This window comes from Tamandua tetradactyla, chromosome 25 (assembly GCF_023851605.1).
Source record: "Tamandua tetradactyla isolate mTamTet1 chromosome 25, mTamTet1.pri, whole genome shotgun sequence".
Taxonomy (NCBI): domain Eukaryota; kingdom Metazoa; phylum Chordata; class Mammalia; order Pilosa; family Myrmecophagidae; genus Tamandua; species Tamandua tetradactyla.
Window position 1 is genome coordinate 11,396,862 of NC_135351.1, and position 20,666 is coordinate 11,417,527.

The window sequence follows — 20,666 nt, forward strand, 5'->3', positions numbered from 1 at the left end:
GAAAGTCCCATCACACAAAGAGAATCATATCATATGAGGTTAGAAATCCTAAATCCAGGTCCAAAGCTTAGGTGTGAGCCAAAGAGAGCAGACAGGTTTAAAAGATGTTCAATTTTAAACAGTTACCCACAGTTATCCTCCCTTCTTGCTCTTCTCTAAGCGCCCCCAACTCCCCAACCCCCACCAATTGCTTCCCTTGTCATCCCAGAGACTTTAAATTTGGAAATAGAATGCATGGAAGCTTTCATTTTGGAGTACTTTAAATGATAGACTTTAGATAGTTGTCCATTTTACATATGAGGACATGGCGGTCCAGGTGGCAGAGCTGGGAAGCAGTAGAAACTGGACTAAAATGGTATTATCTGATCCCAGGTCCAAGCTTCCTTCTATGGCCTCCAGCTCCCTCTCACTGTATTCAGAAGTCTTAGATTAAACAGCAAACACATTAGAGATTTCATTTGAAAATTAGATCAATTTCAAAGTGAATGAACTAATGTAAACCTTTCTGAGATTTCTTCTATTAAAAAACCAGTCAGACTGATTTAGCCAAATATCCTAACTTTAGCTAATCAAGCAGTTTGTGACTTATTGGAAGTGCACACAATTTCCAAAGGAACCCACAAAAGATCACACATCCTAGGCAATCCATAGAACTGAACAATCTGTCCACCCATTTAAACAAATATATGCAAGATATCATTTCACTGACAACTCTTGTTTTTGAAACATGATTCTTTTTTTTTTTTTTTGGCCTTGATTTAATACATTAGGTGCACTATATGTCATTTCCCTACTATGGAGTAGTAATAATATTTCACAGTAGCATCAAACCTTAAAACCATTCATAGGAAAACATTTTAACTTTTAGATAGCCATAAAGCTTTTACTCTTCCTCTACAAGATAACCAAATCCTTCGATTTCCTGAGGCATAAAAATGCTACTAAAATAAATGGGTATATGTATCTGGTCTTACTTTTCTGGGTATTACCATGTTATCTAATAAAGGATCTTCCTAGAAGAAATGAGGGAAATCTCAGGTATACCTCTAGAATATGAAAATTCTCTTTAAAAAGAGCAGTTCTTTTAACATTTGGCTCTCAGCCAGTGATCACTATTGTGATTTGAAAAGAAATGCACGTGTCAAAATGACTTTTCTGTTTCTCCAGAGATGTTCAAATAGTAGGTATGATCGATCATGAGAGAAACTATGACCATCTCTCCTTAGACGGTAACCCAATGAATAGAATTTTGTGAAACAACTTGGTCAGTATACAATGGATTCAATTACACTTATTAAAGCATCTGGAAATACACAGTTGATGTTATAAATTAACAAAGATGAAGTGAGCCAGCTCTGAGTTGGAGAAGTCCCATGACAAAGTGCAAGGCAGCTGTCAGGAAGGCGACAGTGATGCTAGGTGTATCACCAGAGCATGTGGGAATCCATGTCAAAAGAGCAGAAATCCAATGGGAGAGCAGAATCCTTAAAGAGGTATCAGAGGAGACAGAAAAACTGAAAGGCCTTTTTTTAAAAAAAGGCCTTAATGAGCTAAAAGGAAACAAATCCCATGAGCCCTATGGGTTTTGTAAATAAAGAGACCAGCCTTCCAGTGGGAGCAAAGCTAGAAGATAGCTTTTATTTAGAGGTGTCAGTGCAATTATGGTTTATCTGCAGTTAGTTTGCTTCGACTCGTTCTGCTCCCAATTTTTCAAAGTGGTGATCAGACATCACTTGAAAACCTGTCTTCTTATCTTGAACGTGATGCATTAGATTTTGATGAGGATTTCCAAGCAAATATGCCATAGACAATTAAAAAAGTCAATCATTCATTTGTTTTAAATGAATGAACTGGATATTTTTCCTGATAATATCTAGTCAAGTCACAAGGAAGGGATGGAAGTTTTTATGGAGGAATAGAAAAACAAAATAACATGAACAAGAAGGAGCTGAAGGCATTAGAATAACCAGGAAAGGGCTTACTCTAGCAGTTTTCAAGGAATGTGTGTGTGGGGGGTGCCACCTCCAATTTTCTCAGCGAACAGTTCTAAAGTATTCCTATCCCCTGCAGTTACGACCATAACCTAACTCTTTTCCTTCATGTTTGCTAAGAAGGCTTCATATTGATAAAAACTTTGGGTGGGGAGGCTTCTTGAGTTCAGCCAAGAGCCATGAAATATTCAGAAGCAATGTGTTAAGATATGTTAAGTCTCATGTTACCATAGAATTATTCTCTAGAGATGTCATTCAGGTACTCTATAAATCAAGAGTAGGAATCAGACAAGTTCACAGTACTGAAATATTTTCCCTCCTTTTATCTAGAAAGCTAGCAGAAGGTCACCTTCTAAACAAATAAAGCTACCACGCTGGGGGCAGAATGGGGACCGATAATATGGCCTAATGGCCTACAGACTTTTGCTGTGGCATTCTCCTCCTTGGGTCCCAGATTTTCCTTTTTCAAAAATGAGAGGATTGAATGAGAAGAAGAATAACAATATTGAATGCCTCTTACACTATCTTTTAATCTTTACGAAAAGAAACGACGAGTTAGTTTTATTCTCTCTCTCTGTATAAAAGGAAGCCTTGGCTGAAATCAGTGAAAACAACTTGTCCAAGGTCATGCAATCTGGGAATGACTGCAAGAGAACCAAACCCATGCCCTTGCTGAGACCAAAATCTCTATTAGTTTCCTTCTAATTTCCATTCTCTTGGCGTTAGTGAGCTTTATGGCATAGGCCATTGTTAGTCAATTTCCAATGTATAGAGTTGTAAGGAACTTATAGAGACTGAGGATCACCTGTAACATGCAATATAACAAAACATCCTAATTGATATTCATGAGAAATACAGATCTGTCTAAGTATTCCATTCTTGTTTGCAACAAATCAAATTGCATTATTTTTGGTGATCCCCCATTTTTCTCATGTCCATTTTCTATAATCACTTTAAATGAGAATACAAGCAAATCCCTTGCTCAAAACAGTATCAATTTCAAATAGCTTCCCCCCCCCCCCCGTATTTTGGTACAGACAGAAATGAATAAAGTACTGTGTTTCACAAACTCTGATTTTATTTGCATTGATTATGTGAAACATTATTGGTAGGAAGAAAGAATAGACAGTTAAGTTTTAAGGCTTAAGAAATAAAATGTCCAATTATTCATGAGTCATTTCCTCCTTCTTTTTGTAACTTTCAGTTATGACTTTAGGGCAAACCATAATATGTAGACATTTAGAATTAGCATTATTTAAATAACTTTTAAACACCTTGAATGATTTCTTGTAGAATATAGGATTACTTTCATCTTTTTGTTCCACATGAATCAAATTAATCACGAAGTCAAATATATATATTTAAGATTATGTTTTGTTGTTTAGGCAATCACAAGGAACAGAGGAAAAGGAAAACAGAGAGACCCATTGAAAAAGGCAAATTCTAACAATATACCATTAAGAATACCTTTGTCCTCTTTTTTTCTGGCAGTTGGGCTTCCTGATATGGTATTTGATGTTAACATTGATGGGGAAACCCCACATTTTATGGCCAATAATTTGTTTTATTTGGAAAGTTTCTTCCTATTAAGATACTATTGAACTGTCAAATAAAAGCGTGCTTGTCTTACTTTTTATTCTTGGATTAAAATGTTGAATTTATGACCATTGCCCAATAATGTATCATGCTGCTTTAAACAAAAATGCCTTTATTCCTTTTCAACTTGGATAGTAGCTAAGGCGATGGAATATAATGAATACTGTCTATTTTTTTCTCTGAAGGTGTGTGAAGAACATAGGAAATGAACATCTTTGTTCATTTCCTAAATTTGTTTCTTATAATGAACATCTTTGTTCATTTCCTAAAAGGCATTGGGGTGTGGTGGTTAAAAGTGTGGGCTCTGAAGGTAGGGTTGCTTTGGGAAAAATATTTTAGTGTTAAATAGAGATGGTAATAATATTCTTTGAAAGGATTAGCAATTACATTAAGTAGTTAGAAGGTATTTTTCTATGTAACGAACATTCAGGTGTGTTTTTCCACATTCAACTGAGCACAGGCTTCAAATAACTATTGGCTTCTGCTAATGAATGCATACTTGTTAATTTGTGGGGTTTTCAATTAGCAAATGCTCCTTGAGCACCTACTGCTTTCCAGACATTGTCCTAGGCTCAAGGAATAAAAATCCCATTAGCATGTGGTTGATTTTTTATGTAATCCATTGAGCCCTTCTACAAGAACACCTATGCATTTGGTCAATAGTTCCCAGAACAAATTGAACATTCTGTGAGGTAAGGAAAATTTGTAGTTGTGTGTAACTACCCAATTCCACACCTGATCATCTAATCACATTTCTTAATGTTATCAGCAGGAACTTGCCCTTTGTCTTCTGGGACTGAGATCCTTCTAGATCTTCTGTAATATTGCCTAATGAGCTGCAGGCTTTTGTTTGAAAAAATTGTTCTTTTTCAACAAAAAATAGATACCCTTGCTCTCTTTGATCACAGTTGGGGAAATGTTATTCAGTAACATCAATAATGAAAATGGGATATGTTCTCTAAATGCAAACACATAGATTCAAAAGTAGCAACCAAGCTGTTTACATATCTTCTCGGGGTTTTATTTCTTTCTCAGCTCTGTGTTTTTCTGTTTGAACACTGCAAAACTAAGTTCGCAACAGCAATGCAATTAGCAAGTTCTCTGAAAAACTACCTCCGTTTGTGGCTGCTAATGTATTTGCTATAGATTTTAGTGACAGAAATACTGATATTAATGTTGTCACCATCTATGTCACTGCTTGCAGGCATCATGTAAACCAAAAGGTTACATTTTAAATTATGAAAGGCTGGGTTAAAAAAAAAAGTCCTTCATTTTTCTGACTTGTCACATTAGAGTTTAAGATTATGTTATAGGTGCTCAGAATTAATCATAATATGTTAGGCAACAAAGAAATAAAATGTAATGTGAAAAGTCTGTAGAGTAGATTTAAAGTATTTAAAATGTTATGCCAAATTCTCAATAATAAGATAAAAAATCCATCTTATGAATAGCCAGTATGTTTACCCAGATCAATTTGTTTCTGATAACTATTTGATATATTTTAATTAGAGCACAGTTCCCTGCTTCAAAATTCTGAATGATACAAGAATATAAACTATAAGTTTTAGAAAAAGTTATGATTTTTAAATTACTCAAAGTAGCACACACATTATACATACAAACACACAAATTTATATACATGTGCGCGCACACACACATATATATATAAACACAAATACACGAACACGTGAAGTGTATGAATTTCATTTTTACTATATGCCTGGCTAGTTAATGTCCCTAACACTCTTAGGAGCGGTCTTATTATATCTCTTTTAAAAATGAGGAAACTGAATCTTAGAGGTCAAATAGCTTACCCAACATTGTACAACTGTAAAGTGGAGCTAAGCTAAAATGAAGGGCTACCACTTTTCAAAGTCAATATTCTTATCATCTTTTATTTCCATACTCCTAACTATACTTAATGACAATCTTTAACTATTGTTCAGATGACTTTTCCCAACAATTTTCTTCTTACTGAGGAATCCTATTGGCTTCTTTTTCTCAGATGGGGTTTAAGCATAATAAAAGCTGATCCTTTCTGTGGTATGTGTGTGTAATGGGGGAGGCAGTAGAACCAATTTTCTGAGGATACTTAAGTACTGAAGACAGCCCTCTGTGCTCCATTTGATTGCCTTTATTATATTTATATCATCCCCTGAAAGCAAGGGTATGAGTGGCTTCCGGTTTCCTCATTTGTATTTCCCTTGAAACCATAAAGAAAGCATTAAAGTAAATGACAAGCATTGGTCTGTGAGACTAGCAGTGCTTTAAAAATATTAAATATTGGATGTAAATGTTTGATTAAATAGGAGAATTGTTTATCTGGATCAGAAATCCTGCTTGAGAGTTTTTTTTTTTCAAACACCCATTCTCACATTAAATACTGGGAGAGCATATCTGTATTTGCGGAAACTTTTCTTCAAGGATATACATTTATAAAAGGCTCCCCACCACTTAATAATTAGTAAATCTCCAAGGTCAGCTTGCTTGTCTATTTGTTTGTGTGTTCATTCATTTATTCATTCGCTTTAATTATTCATTCATAAGTTATTTACTAAAGTATCTCTTGTGGGTTAGACATCTTGCTAGTTGCTAATGATAGATCTTGTTTAAAAAATAATAACTGCAGAAAGCCATATTGATATAATTTGTTACATAAAGTTACACAAACCTCTAAACTTAGGTCATATTCACTGAAATGAAGGGAAGGTTCTTCACCTTTGTACTGAAACCATTGTAAGGCCTTATGTTAATACCTAATTAGTACCATAAGTTAAATCACCACCACGAAAGCCTATTCATATGACATTATAGAATCTACAGATACGAATTTTATTAAGGGATGGTATCTGATTACATGTTTTAAAACCAGTGCCAAGTTTTATTTTGCTTTGTGTCTTACAATTCAGATCCAAAGATAAATCAGAAGCTATACATTCAAACTGGAGTAGCAGGAACAAGTCAGAAATTGTCTTGGTCACTTATTTTAACTCATATTAGAGGCCAAATTTTAGGAGTGATGAAGAAATTTATTTTAGCATTCTTTTTGGATCCTTACACTGGGATGCTATTTATTCTTAATGAGATTATGTCTTGGAAGGAGGCAATCATAGACTTAATAGAAACAGGTGTTCTGCTCCTAATTGTTTTATTGAGTAATTCAGCTGTTAAAAGAATGCATGAAGGTGCATGCATGGTTCAGTGCCTTCCATAAGGAAGACCTGGGTTCAATTCTTGAACGATGCACAATCCCCCCCACCACCAAAAAAATGCATGAGGCTTCTGACCGTAATCGGTCCATATTGGGAGAAAAATCATTTGTGGAACAGTTCAAATGCCAGTGACCTTAGTATTTTCCAGCTCTGAAAAAAATAAGCAACCAAAAAATCTATGCTATTAAGCCACTCACTGGAATTCTTTTGAAATTCCTAGAAACTGAACATGGGGTCAAGGGTATTTTGTGGGTTATATTTTGAAGTCAATAAAACAATAAGGGTCTTTGTAGCGTTTGACATCTGAATGCCATTTTTTGGCTGCTGCATCCAATATCTAAGGTTTCGTTTAATTCAATGAGATTTTTGTTCTACAGAACTTGCCAAATTACATTTGCATACTCGAAAAAAAGTAGTACTGGAATTTTGTTCATTAGCTTTTTTCCCCACTAAACATCTATAAACACAAGTGTTTAATTCTGGATGGAGTTTGTTTGGATGTGTCTCTAGGAAAGATATCTTGACATTGCAGAGTGCCTAAATTTGGAAAATTCAACCCTATTGATTTTCTTTGTCCTTCTCTGAAATACACTGGAATATCGTGAAATACAAGACCAGATATTCAGAAAATTATCCCATTTCAAGGGACACTGCAGGTCTGTATCTCCAGATCACCCTAAACCAAGGCTAAGTTACCAGGGAAATAATTATATAGGTAGTTAGTTCTTTGGCATTCACCAAATGGTATTTTTGTCCTCATACTTTTTTGATCATAGCTTTTTCATTCCTAATTAAATTCCTCACCTCACTGTGATGTTAAGAATAAAGGAAGGCATGATTTTAGCCTTTGGGTTTTTGTTGATTGATTTAAAAATGACAAGGTTTTTGTTAATTATGCTGACTGACCCTTAAATTACTCTTTAAAAAATTGCTTTTTTTCTATCTGATGATTTCAGAAGTAGCTGGGAAGGGGGGGTGGTGGGAACAAAACTAAAGGTGTCCTTGATCCTTGCAGTTAAATGGAAGCTGAAATCTGTCAATCAGCCCTTATCTTGCCACACTCAATTTGGAATATAATGTTTTTCCATTTCTGAAGTAACATGGATTCAATAATACCATGCTTTTTCACAGTGATGATAAATTTAGTTTATGAAAACTATATATTTTTTTGGAAAATATCAATTTTTTCAAATTTAGTTTTACTTAAATTTGGAAGATCAATCTCTACACCTCAGGTCTTGTGGGAGAGATGTTGGGAATCTTATTGAAGGTTCAGGCCCATTTAGACAAAGAAGAGGCAAACCAAGATCAGTTCAACACCAGTTTTTAGGTTCATAAGCTAAGCTGGAGAGAATGAACCCAAATTAGAAGCTAACCCTACTGGTGTTGCAAGAGTTGAGGTTCCATTCAGGATCCACTTTCTAGAGGGAGATGGAAATGTGGGGTAGAGAAATTAAGCAGTTTTCAGAATTGGGATCAAGCCAGAATTCCTGGCCTATAGGGTGCATACAAGGACAGAATAAGCAAGAGGTTTACCTCACTTAGGATTGAGTTCTAGAGACCTGGATCCTGGCTGATTTGTTTTCTGACCCTCCATATTGCAGTTGTAGAAAAAACAGAGAAAACAATGACAGGGCCTGAGACTTCTTCAAGTATGGTAGGGCAGCTGGGTTTGTAAAATTCAAGTTTTGAAGGAAGGTATGGAAGTTTGAAGATGTTATGTACCCTAGAAAAGGCCATGTTCTTTTAATCCATTCCTGTGGCTATAGACCTGTTGTGGGTGGGATCTTTTGATTAGTTATTTCAGTTGAGAGGTGACCCAGCCAATTCAAGTTGGGTCTTAATCCCCTTACTGGAGTCCCTTAAAAGAGGATAAAGGGCACATAGAAGAAGTCAAAAGAGCTCAGAGAAGCCCCAGAGAAGCTGAGAGACAAGGACGTACTCAGAAAAACTGAAAGAGGAAGCCACTGAAGACAGAAGCTGGAAGCAGCAAAACCCAGGAGTGAAGGACTGGCAGATGCCTGCCATGTGCCTTCCCATGAGAGAGGTGTCCAAGATGCCAGCAGCCTTTCTTCAGAGAAGGTATCATCCTATTGATGCCTTAATTTGGCCATCTTCACGGCCTTAGAACTGTAAATTTGTAAGCTAATAAATCTCCATTGTAAAAGTCAGTCCATTTCTGGTAAATTGCATTTCAGCAGCTTTAATGAACTGAAATAGACGATAAGCACAAGTTTTCTACTTGTTTCTGTAACTGAAAACAGCAGTGCATATTTATGCTGGAGTGCGCAGCACATTGACTTCAAAAGGTCTGAATATTCTCAGTAATAGTAGTAGCCTTTGGATTTCAGGATTGTCTTGTAGTGCAGCACCTTACCTTACCCTTCAATTTGTCTCCAGATAATAAACAATGTAAATAATGTTAAAATTAAGTGAAAGCCCACTTCACAAGAAAGCAAGCAAACCCTTAAATATTAAAATGACAGAATAGTCCCCAAACTGTATGTAAAGCTTTGGAATGGTAGCCTCACTGTGGTAAAACTAAATCATCAGGCCAAACAGGTCCTAATAAGCCGTTCACATGATAAAGTGACACAATTTCATTATAAAGCCCAAAAGGCTGTGTTCCTCCCACAACCATGGAGTGAATAGGTTAAAAGACTTTAAATGGAATTGCCATGGCTTTCTGCAGCAAAAATGCAAGGCTACAGGCAGATAATGCATGTTTATTACTGTTTACAACAGGAAACTATAGCAATTTGAGACGTATCTGTGATGTTAGATGTTAAATTATCTATTTGTCTTATTCAAAAAAACTCGGACGAAATCTGCCAGAAAGAGATCAGTTTTACAAAAAAAATTCTAATAAAGTCTTTTTGAATAAGGAATTAAAATTTCCTGTTGAATAGAACCTTCTAGAAGAAAAATAATTGGTCAATTAGTGTTCACTTGATGTTTTCCAGTGCCCATTAGGGCCAGGCACTGGGCTAAGCATTGGTAGCTGTTGTGAGGTTACTATCTGTGCTTGCAATGTAGTCTATTATACAGCAGGTCTAGAACTGGGAAGAGATTTTTTTCCGTCTTCTATGTTGTTTGTCTTAAACCCATGAAAGACTTCCAAACAAAAGGCTATTCTTTAAAATAGGAGTGCAAGTTTTGCATCCATTATCTGAACCATCCTCGTATTTTGTCTGCTATGATTCAAACCATTTTATGACCTTTAACTCCGAAAGATGAAAAAAGAAATGAAGTTGAGGAAACAATGAAATTTGTAAATCTGAGATATTATCCTTGTAAAACATTATGTGAGAGATTGCCATCTCTTAACTGGTAATTATAATTAGTTATGTTATAGATATTACCTATGATCTGACATGGAATTTATTACAATATTTAAGAATGAAAAAACAAAAAGGATGTGAAATAGTCTGTATCATTTTTTGATATAATCCCCTGACAATAGAACCCTGGCACTGTGCTACAGTCATGCTTTCAATTACATTACTAAGTAATCACACATTAAAGTCTAATGGCAAATGATCCTTTATTCCCTGAGTGCCTCATCCTATTGTTTTCCAAATGTGGTTCAGGAATGAAAATGCAAACTTGAATGGAAAAAAAAGTTATTTATGGTATTATACTCTTTTTGTGTGCTTCCTTACATAATATATAGATAATTGCTATTGTTATTATTTATTTTTTAATTTGGATGTGTTTTATTTTAACAGTTGAAATGTTCCTGATGTGACTCATAATATTGTCAGGCTTCCCTTATAGCAAAAGTTGATGCAACCTACGAACCCCTGAAGGGGTTCTTTTCATTTATTTTCTTGGGGCATCCTAACGGGATTGGGTTTTGCAATGGATTAAATATGCTAATAACCTTGCACTGGTTTGATGAGTCTGTGATTACCTCTATAATTTGCTCTCCAAACTAACAGTGTTATTTGTGCACATGCTTGTGTGTGTGTGTGTGTGTGTGAGAGAGAGAGAGAGAATGATTGAGGGGAGGCTCACCAGATTATCTTTGATCCTTTATCTTCCTTCAGAATTGACATAACTTTAAAGTGGTTGCCATATGGTATGAAGTGATAGTCAGGGGCTCTTTCTGAAAGCAGAGAAGGATCAAACCTTAAAGAGAAAAATAGTTCTATTACTTTAATTATAAGTCACTAGCAGTATGGGTTTGACTGATCATTAAACTACAGGGTGCTCTGTGCCCTTGGAGCTGATTCTAGATGGTTTTTTGGCACAGCTTCTGTTCACAGAGCTTGTTACTTGTTTAAAATCGTAGCTTAAAGTCAGCAGGCTTGGTCCTGTTAACAGGACAAAGCTTAAAGTTAACAGGCTTTGACCATTGTGTGACCATTTGTCCACAATGGTCAATGAAGTAGTCCATATGTGTCAATGTGTGTAAATGTACTTTCAGATTAAAATTTTCTTCTTCTCAGGTTTAAAATAGCAGATAGCTAGCAGTTCCATGTATGCATTTTTCCAAGCTCCTATGAAAATATGGAAAGCTCAATATTCATTGGTAAAAAAACAAAACAAAAAACACTGGCAGTAATCCTACTACCAAGATTTTAAAAAGATGTTCTCCTAAATATGAGAATGATGGACCTGGACTGGAAAAGCAACCAATATTAAGAAAAATATTAAGAAAAATAATTCCTTTGAATGTGGGAAAGGAGCTACCTCTTGGCCCTGAGTTAATTACCTGCATGAACACAACACTTAAAGATAGAGTATTGACTTCCTGTCTAGTTTCTCATCTAGTCAGAAATACTGAGTCCCACAAGACAACCAGGCACAAAGTAGCCTGGAGATTTGAGAATTGGTAGTAGCATATTGCATTCTGGGTGATATGGCTTAACCAAGAGAAGATTGTGTGTGGATAGCATTTTGTACTGTTAATTACAGCTTTCTATGGCCTTCACCTATCCATAGAGCAGACAACCAGGCAATGGATGTGAAGTTTAGAAAAACCCCACCAGACAAAAGTCTACTAGAACTGGTCATTGGTTCTTAATGATGCAAGAGGGAATGCAATGAATCCCTGAGGACACAGAGAGTAGGATGATGAAGAGGTTATTTGTGCTGTCATTGGCAAACACTGGTTGAACTTGCACAGATATCTCCTGACTCCTGGATAAATCAAAAGACAGAAGCAATAACAACTACAGCAAACTTATATGAGGCTCATAAAGATCCCATATCATTCTGGAAACCCATAGTATATATATGGAAATTATTTTTGTGAGGAACTAGAAAAATTAGGAAACTATTGAGGTGTCACTATAGGTTGCATGGGGATGCAGTGTCTGTGAAATGGTTATAGACAATCACAAGGACTAAATGAGAAGACAAAAGTGCCACTAGGAGATGGACAAGATAAAGAGGAAATTTCCTGGCCATAATCAATTTAGTAGGAAAATTAAAATCTATGAGCTAGCACAGTAGATAATCAAATCAACAGGTGGAAGGACAAATTTAAGAAGAACTTCCAAAAGGCAGGTGAACAATCAAAAGCAATTAAAAAATGCCAAAAGATGACATATCTGAAGAATAGAGAATGGAGATGTGAACCTAAGAAATATAGCTATCCCTAATGGGGAAAGCAAACATTGAGATTTATTTTTACAATAATTTCACTAACAGAAAAATGATCTAAATATGCAGATCAGAAAGACTCTCTTTTTTTCAGTCAATCAATTAAAGGAGATAAAATGATAGACTGCTAAAATTTTAGTTGCAAGACTACATTAAAAGCAAAAGTATTTAGGCAGAACAAACCAAGATACCATTAAAAGTGGATTAAATCAAGCTGATTGCAGACATCCCTGATAAGCTAAATGGCATAAGATGGTGGCAAACAGTCATAGAATTTTGAGAAGAAAATAGTCTATCAACAATTTCATACCTGTCCAGATTCTCTTTCTTTGTTGAAAGCAACAGAAAGGTATTCTGGCTTATACATGTGTTTAAAATATATCATCTCATGTTAATTAAAAATTGCTTCTGTTGATTGAGGGATTGAACAAAAGTAAAACCTGAATAAAGGGGAAGATCTTAAACTCCATTCCAAGGAAATAATTTTAAAATGTGGATAAATTTTTTTATCATAGCTACTTCATAATTTTGCAAGCCATGCATTTCCAATATTAGGAAAAATTTTTTGCAATGGGACCATGCAGGCATAAACTTTATTATGGCAAAATCTCTCATGGCATAGGAAAATGCTTGCAATATACTCAGTAGGATGTGAGGTCCATGAGGGTAGACACTGTATTTGTTTTGTTCACCAATGAATCCCAAACAGTTGTCATAATTTCTGGCACAATAGATATTTGCTGACTAGTATAAGTAAAATGATTAAATGTAGCAGAATATAAAATTGTAAGTAGAGTCTTATCACAAGTGTGTTTACCACTGAAAAAATAGTGTTTACCCTTTGCTAGAGAGGATGTATCAGCAGCTGAGAAATTCTTAAACATGACTAGTAGGCAGAGGTGAAAGGCTCCAGGACAGACTTCCACAGCATCCTCTCTATGTCGATCACGACATGTAGTAGTGTTTTGTTTTGTTTTGTTTTGTAATTATATATATTTCAATCTAGAACTAGAAGGCAAAGCTCTTTAAGTCTTCTAGGACAGAGAAGGGAAATGACTATGGAATGTAACAGAGCTGATCAGCTCTGTATTTTACCAACTTCCATGAGATCCAGCAAAATAAGGTGAGCAATGAGTTATCAGACATTGCTTTGTAGTGGAAACTTGGAATATGTGGAATCTCAACTTTATATGTTGAATATTTCCAAAATCCTGAAAACACATATACTGGACGAGGTCTCAGGCTTTGAGCCCAGCACTTCTCTTGGTTATGGCCTAACATGGTGTCTTTCACACAATCAGGTATAGCTTAGTGAATAGTTATTAAATGAAGGAAATGGGTACTGAATGGAGGAAATAGAAACATTGGAATAGGTAGGGGGAAACTTGGACTCAGCTCTTCTCTAATTTGGGGGTCTTAAGTAGATTCCATTTTTTTTCAGTTTTCTCAGTGATCCTTGTTGTTCTCAATGTCACCAGCCTTTTCTATCTCGTGGGTGGCCTGGGAGGATCAAATGTGATGATGTGTGGAAATTTTCTTTGCTGTTTGCTGTATCACTGGAAGGGATTTATAAAAAGTGTGACTCTTAAACCTGAGAATGGGAGGCCCTAACTAGCCCATCTTGTTTTAGAGGATGCTGCTCTAGCCTATTCCAGCCACACCGATGATCACAAAGGGAAGAAACTGTGGGGTCATGGGGAATTGACCAACTGGAGTCCAAGCCCCAGCTTCCACCCCATGATCTGGGTACCTGGAACCCTGATTTCCATGCCCCAAGAGATTGAGCTCCCTTTTGGGGCTTGCTTTGGCCTCTTCCTGAAGCCTACCCTCCCAGGGATAGATGCACCGCTAGGTCTGAAGGAGGCAAAAGGGATAACTATTGCAGGGAGGGTGCTTGGGCAGAGTTTGGAATTGCATTGCAGGCCTAGGTGTCCCTAGTTGATGAGTGAGGCTCCTCATGACATGGAAAGGAGGCAGGGGGAGGGAAGAGAAGGGGCAGACCAGGGTCTGGGGATTGACTCAACCTGATGTGGAATGCCAAGGAGTCCTGGAATTCTTAAGAATTAGTACATTCCTAAGGGTCTGAGATTCCAACTGAGATGTGTGGCTAGATGTGAGGCTAGAACTTGTTCTATTTCACATTTTCTTGGCTCGATTTATAACTCTTAATATGCAGGCATAACGTATGTGAGCTCTTTTTGTCCTCTTGTACACAAACCCTGAAAATGTCAAGTTAGGTCTGTGTTCTAGGTTCAGTATAAATGTGTAACCTTGGGCTAACCAGTATCTCTGAGCCTCGAATTCTTCAAATTAAAAAAAAAAAGCTTATATGATTTTAAAGTTTGTCCACATATTTGGAAACATGAAGCTTGTGATATTTATGAGATTCTGCCTTGATTTTTATTCAGCTGGAATTCTGGCATAGATGTTAATTTCTAAACCCTCAGTTATAAAATTTATCGCCAAATAATTTTATTGGATTTCTGCTGTCATTTTCATTACTTATATCAAAATGACCTACTCTGGTTTTTTAAAGGGCTTCATTGTGTGTGTTAATGATCTTCCTTCTTCCTTATCTAATATGAACCTTCTCTCTTATTTTTATTTTCCAGAGTCCATAATCAGTATTGAGAATTTTTATTGTGTATATTTTCAGTCATTATTGCAGGTGACCCGTTAGCTATTTTAAATATAAAATAACATTTTTTTCTTCTACTTACTCTGCTTAATATATATTTCACCTTTGATTCCATATTTTAACAAAATTTATGCATACATTTCAACATCCTTTATTGGAGAGTTTTTGGCAAAGATCATTGTAACTGACTCAAAATTTGAGATTTCAAAGGCTGACTTGAGATTGAATTTCTTACTTAATTTGGCTGCATAATTTGAGATATGTTATGAATAAAATTATCACATAATCAAAAAAGGTTTTAAATGGGTAACTTTGTTTTAACTTAAATTGACATAAGGGAGTCCATGGGCTGACCTAAGATTCAGAGTATTTTTCCTCTAGGAGAATCCCAAGAGGTCAGTTTATAAACAAGTAATTATTGAACACACCCAAGAGGATGTGGATCTTATTCCCAGATCTGCCATTAAGCAAATTGCTTAATACCCTTGTCTTCATTTGTACAAGGTTGCATTGAGGATAAAGTTAGAGACAATAGATGAGATGGTACCCTGGAAAGCTAAAATACTCTGCAATCATAATTTGTCATCATTATTAGTAATACAATTATTACATAATGCTCATTGTGTATAATTTACAGGACGAAACTAAATTGTATTTTCATTATGGAAATTCCTTACAAAGCTAAAGGCTCTATTGTCGCATATGTAATGGAGATTTTATGATTTCATGACCTGCTTAATAGAGTAAGCTTATTTCAGGCAGGTTTGCACTTAAAGAGAACTACTCTGTCCCCTGTTCATGTGATAGATGAACACTACTGTTTAAAGAAACTACTATTTCTTTTTCCTTTGTTTGACTGTTTTAGGTTCACTGCAACTACAAATTGGTGAGTAAAAGTATAAATGAAATAGTACTTGTGGTAAATTGAATTTAAACATGTTCTTAATCTGAATCCGTATTCCTGTGAGTGTGAACCTGTAGTAAATAGGGTCCTTTGAAGATATTATTTTAGTTAAAGTGTGGCCCAACTTAATCTGTATTATGGAGTCCTTTATAAGTGAAAGAAATACAGGCACAGAGATTGAATGGTGTTCCACGGAAGGTGGAAGTAAATGGGACATGTAAGAGAAAGGAGAGGACATCGCCATGTGATGCAGGGACATAAGTCAAGGAAACCCAAGGATTTCTAGCAGCAGCCACCAGAATGCTACAGATGGGGGAGAAAGCATTGTCTGGCTGATACCTCAATTTAGAACATCTCCTACCATCCAACTGTGAGTCAGTAAATTCCCATTGTTTAGGCCAAGCCTTTGTGTGTTATTTGTCATAGCAGCCTGAAAAATTTAGACATCATTGGAATGCCCTTCTCTCTCTACATTCACCAGCTCAAACCTATCTTTCAAACTGCAAAACACCATCATAGTAGACACAGTACAGCCTAATTGTTAAGAGTGTACACTGCCTCTGTTTGAATTCTCACTAGATGTGCAATCCTGGGTAAATTCCTAACCTCTTTGCATCTGCTTTGTTATATACAAGATGTGGGTAATATCAGCATTTACCTTTTAGATTGGTTGTTAGAAGTAAATGAACTAGCACATGTAAAAGGTTCGTGTTTAGCATGTAGTGTTGGTTATATAAATGCCATAATTTTATGTTAATGCACCTGAAAATAATTGGCAACCCTCTTTAGACTTTCGGGAAAATGCTTTCTCTGTAGGTGCCAAGGTGCTTGCTAAGGTCAGGGGAAATTCTGCCAAAGAGTGGGCAGTCTCAATTCTAATTCTTCATATTGAAATGTATAAATATCACAAAGTAAATATTTTAGCTGGCATTTTCTTTTTGCTTAAATTCAGAGAAACTTTCTTTAACAAAAGTTTTAAAAGATAGATAAAAGCAAATAACTGCCTTTATTTCTGATTATTTTGAATTTTTAGCCAAAATATGATACTATGAAAGGCCTTATTAATTTTATTTCATTTTCATATGGCATGTAAATGTATCAGATTGAAATATAATTTCCTATTAAGAGATGATTTTTGCTATTTGAATATTTCAAACACAATTTTAGGATTTCAAAATGTAATCTTGTGCAACATTTAAGATCTCAGATTTTTCAATTATTTATTTCCCCCTACTTTTGCAGGGACAGATTTCAATTGCCTCCTATTTGTAGTAATTGCAATATAAAAAATTCAGAGTCTTACAGAACCTGGTGGGTGAGATACGTAGAAAAATATGACCTGCTCTTTGCCTTTAAAGTGGGAGAAGAGTGGGGTGATAGAAAATGAAGTGTAAAGGCAAATAGTGATAGTAAGTTTTAGTAAATTGCAATAATGGAGTAAAATGTAATAAAGATGCAATAATATCAAATTCATGGTAGGAAACAGCATGACTAATTACCTCGTTGTTTTCTAGCTTGGCCTGATGTAATGTTATAATCTAGAGAACCCCATCCCATTGGAAGTGACAATGCCCTTCAAGATTAATTTGAGTACCAAAACAGAAATTGGAATCAGGGATAGAAATATTTTATGTGAGATAGGATTTATGTGAGATGGGAGAAAAGTTCAAGTGAATAGGGACCCTTCCTCTAGAAACCAGCCAGGGTTATAGCTAAGAAATGGAGATTCTACAAATTAAGGAATGTAATTTAGAGCTAACAGCCCAATTAAGATTTGGAGATGAACTAGGGAAGGATAGACTAAGTTTTACTTAACTAGTTCCTCTTTGCTAGTGCATGTCAATCACCACAAAAAGCTAGGATTGCTTTTCTGAATGATGCTTTTTAGGCCAAGGTGGATTAGCCAATAACCTGGACCCCTGGTTAAATGTACCCCTGGACACTGCTTGGCCTTTGAAGGAAGTCTGGGGCACCCGTAGCTGGAACTGATCCTCTGCTCCTAGCATTCTTCGCTGAGAAATGTGATTTCTGGACACCAGTCTTGTCACTGAAAAGTGTAGCTTGCCACCTATTTATAAGAGAAGGTGAATTTCAATTATTTTTTTCAAGTGATATCTTTAGAAATACCTAACAATTTTGTACTTCCTAGAGCTACCCAGAGAAGTTGCAAATCCAGAAAAATGAAAATCAGGCCATTCTCAAGGATTTTCCCAGTACCTTTCCTCAGATAAATTCTAATCTAGGCCTTGGATATTGTCACTGTTGGTTTTTAACCTGTAAGAACAAAGTCAAATACTGTAGTTCATTCTTGATTTTGAGCTAGATGTAGAAACTGTTGCCAACTTAGACCACATTTCTGCAAGTTGTGAAAATATCCACCTAATGGGTGCTTGGTTTTAGTAGAACTACTCAGTGGTCAACAACTGAACAGAGATTATTCAGATTTTAGGAATGAAAATGTAGTAGTAGCAAACTAATATGCAGCTTGCATCATTTAAGTCATTTATACTCAGGAAAAACTATCCTTTTCCTTCTAGTACACACTTTTTCATTAGAGAAGAAGCTTTTGTAATTACAACCTGACCAATGTTTTTAACCTTTGATATATGTGTGCATGTGTATTGTCTCTGTATCTCTATGTGTGTGTATATATGTATGTTTTTTCCTCTCTCTCTCTTTATATATATTTCTTCCCTATAAAAACAGGAAATTCCAACAGCCGACTCTGATATTGAGCCCATCAAATCTCTTAGTTTTGCAATACTTGCAAAAAGCAAAAGCACTTTCAAAATGTGGGGAGCACCTGAATTTATAGATGTATTCTCCCAAGTGTTTGTTAATTATTCAGAAGCCTCAGTAGGCAGTTTTACAAATATGTATTAAAACCTCCTAAATCTATAAATCTTCTGCCTATTTGCATAGAATTTGCTGAGCACAGCCCTTACACTGATTGGCTAGCTAAAGGGAGAGAAGAAAAGCATATATCACATGGCAAACTTTGGGGGTTCAGACCATTCACAAGATGTAATTAATGGATTCATTAGCAATAAGGTAGCATGTTAGGAATAATTTCTGGTAATCATTCTTGGAAATGTGAATTTCCTTTTTAGAGAGCCACTATTCCTGCTCATCAAGGGATGATAATCAACTCTACCAGCTATTCCTTAGTTTGTCCATTCATTCAACCAATAATTATTGACTGCCAATTCTGTGTTAAACACTGTGATAGACTCTTTAATGAAAAACACAGACACATCTTCTCCTATCATGTATCTTGTAGTTTAAGAGAGCACATTGACAAATGGACAATTGCAGGATAGTACTTTGATAGGGTAAGTGCAAATCCTTTGGGAATGAAGAGAAGGAAGCCTAATTTAGTTTCATAGGGTCAGTAAAAGCTTCCTGAAAGATTTGACATCTAACCTGAGGCCAGAGAGTGATAAAAGTAGCCTAAGGCAGACACAAAGAAAGAGGGGAAATTGAGGCTTCTAGCAAAGGTAACAGCTTACTCAAAAAGATGTAACAATAAGCAAAGAAATAACACATAGAGAAATTGCAGAATATTCCATATACCTGGAAAACAATTCTGGGAAAGAGATGAGGAGACAAGCCTGGAACAGTCATCACCTATTTGGAGTATCATAGATACTGCTAAGTGTCCGATTTTCAATGAAGAGCACTGGAGGGGGCTCCCAGCGGGTCTTGTTTCACCCCACCCAGCCCCGGGTTCCCCCCTCGCTGAAGCTCATCTTCCTCGACCTGGAGGAGGGGTTGGTGCTGATGAACAAAGGTCTCAGTGGCAAAGGCTGGATAGACTTGGGCTGCCACCAAGCTCTCTGGCCTGACCAGCACTTTAACCGACCTGCTGCTGTCCCACCTCTTCATCCAGGAGGAGCTGGTGAACCATAGAGTTGGTCCAGAGCCACGGGCAGCATATTGGCAATGCGGCGAATGAGGCCAACGTGCAGCTCTTCTGGAACATGTACATCAGCTGCAGAGACCTGAACATTAACCGGCCTGGAACGATGCCCAATGCCCGAGACACCAGCTGCCCTGTGGCGCTAATGGTCAGGGCTAATGAACCTGCCCAGCATGGGGTGGTGGAGTCCAGTTCCAAACTGGACCCAACCACCACGACCTTCCGGAAGATGGGAGATTCCACGTCAAACAGCCATGGGAAGATGAGGGAAGACTTCACGCTCACTTCCTGCAAGGCCTGGGCTGCATGCCCTCGGCCAGCATGACCCACTGACCCACTCACACAGAGCGTCCCTCCCCAGTGTGGGCTTACTGGATGGCGGTTGCCTTCAGGCCTGCGCCCACTTGGAGAGCAGCGAGGGCCTGGGACAGAGCACCCACACCATGGAGGGGTCCTGCTGAAGCCTCAGCCTGCTGAAGATACACACCTAGAGGCTCACCCTTATCCACTCGCTGTCCCACTGCCATCCCTGTGCCTGCTCATTTTCCCTTTAGTTTATTCTTGTGAGGGTGTAAGGCAGGCAATTGCTTTCTCCTTTTGCTTTAAAAAATGAGGGAGTCATCATAGATGCTATCACAGAATAGTTTCCAGGTGGTATAAGGGGCTTGCCTCCCCTCCCTGCCACCCAACTCACTCAACTTATTAACTTGGCTGAATTAGACCCTTTCATCCAATGCTCTATGGTCCAAGCATAGACAGACAGATGGGAGCACAAAAAGTAAGGGGATTGGCTAAG

General features: G+C 36.8%; 1 protein-coding gene and 1 pseudogene across 2 annotated transcripts in view; both read left to right on the forward strand.

The window, feature by feature from the left end:
• Positions 1–15,937, forward strand: part of LOC143668935 (uncharacterized) — a 272,166-nt gene extending 256,229 nt beyond the window's left edge. For both annotated transcript variants that reach the window (XM_077143557.1, XM_077143558.1), the window contains exon 7: positions 15,913–15,937. The gene's annotated coding sequence lies outside the window, so the exon portion shown is untranslated. The remainder of the gene's footprint in view (positions 1–15,912) is intronic.
• Positions 15,938–19,620: 3,683 nt separating this feature from the next.
• On the forward strand, positions 19,621–20,389 carry LOC143668765 (protein NDRG4 pseudogene; annotated as a pseudogene).
• The last annotated feature ends 277 nt before the right edge of the window (positions 20,390–20,666 follow it).